The following is a 1,476-nucleotide window of genomic DNA, read 5'->3' on the forward strand; positions in this document are numbered from 1 at the left end:
AAAAAACTATTGTTTTTCTTATATGATACGGTTTGAAATTGATGACTACATGATATTATTGACAAAAAGTTAAAAAATTTTTACTATGATTTTATAGAATTTGTGACTTACATGCTATATTTAACTACAACTATTACTCAAAAGAGAGTTTTTATTTCATAAATTTGAACATAAGGACAGTTATGGAAATATTAGCAATAGCATTGGACGAAGAATTGAATAAATTTATATAATGGATAAATGTGGATGAGTGGAAATACAGGAAGATGGTATGGAGTTTTCGATTATCTAAGGAGTTCCTGAACATGGTTTTATTATTTTAAGTTTGCGGCGTGAATTTACGAATTTGTTAGCGGTTAAGATATTTTTAAAAAATTAAGGAGGTGATCGTACAAATGTTTATTAATTTGAAATGTTACTGAAGATGACCTGATGAGGGTCGAAACGTATACAATTTGATGTAATAAGTGAGAATAACATTCGCAATAATAACTAGCGTTGGCTTTTATGCTTTGTCATATCTTATTATTATTTTTCGAATTTAAGCCATTACTTGATTGTATTGATATTTATAATATTGATAAAAAATACTCTAAACATAGTATAATTATTATATGAATGTATAAGTAAAAACAGTGTGTATAACTGTCAATTAATATAAGGCAAGATTGATTAAAACTACTTAGGGCAACTGTTACCAACGCCGATTAACTTAATCGATTAACTCAATCAGCAGTATAGCTAACAGCAAGTTTGTATATCGTTCTTATTATTATGTTCATGATATAATCTCTGCGTTCCTACTTAATTCTGTCTATAATAGAATAACTGCTGATTGAGTATCGAGGTTGGTAACAGTTGTTCTTAGAATATTATAAATGTAGTTATAATATCAAGAGACACGGTAGTGTCTCGCGCCAAGTGGGCGCGCAGCGCGAGACACGCGTGTCTTTACGCGAGTCAGCGAGTTGCGGGCATCCGAGCATCCGAAATTCTCGGTTTTTTTAATAAAGGCTAAACTGATCGAGTTCTGAATATGAGCTCCATCGACAGTTTGGGTCCGAATTATATAATAAACGTTTATTTTACCTCTACGTGTCCCACGAACGGAGATATCGTGATGCGAAATCCGAAATGTCAAAATTTTCTGTAAGATACGTCGCTTCAAAAAGTCATCTCCTTTTCATATTTTCGACGGTAGATGACACTCGTTTATTGCTGTCATTTACCGACTTATTTATCTATAGTTTTATTAGCACTGTATTATGTGTCAACATTTATATAGTTATTTTAATACTTTAATAAGTTACTTTTAAATTAAAAGTGTATAAAAATATAAAACGGGCCGCTTGATGTGTGAACGTCATTACGTACATATTCATGCCGTTTATAGCCTCGCGAATTTGGTAACAGCATGAATATATACGCAATGACGTTCACACATCAAGCGGCCTGTTTTAAATTTTATATACTTTA

The 1,476-nt window shown here is 31.6% G+C and overlaps 1 pseudogene; it reads right to left on the reverse strand.

The window, feature by feature from the left end:
* The window catches only part of LOC108759446 (testis-expressed sequence 10 protein-like), a 37,428-nt pseudogene that overhangs the window by 1,924 nt on the left and 34,028 nt on the right, over positions 1 to 1,476 (reverse strand).

The sequence above is a fragment of the Trachymyrmex cornetzi genome, unplaced genomic scaffold (genome assembly GCF_001594075.2).
Source record: "Trachymyrmex cornetzi isolate Tcor2-1 unplaced genomic scaffold, Tcor1.1 scaffold186, whole genome shotgun sequence".
In the NCBI taxonomy this organism is placed as follows: Eukaryota; Metazoa; Arthropoda; class Insecta; order Hymenoptera; family Formicidae; genus Trachymyrmex; species Trachymyrmex cornetzi.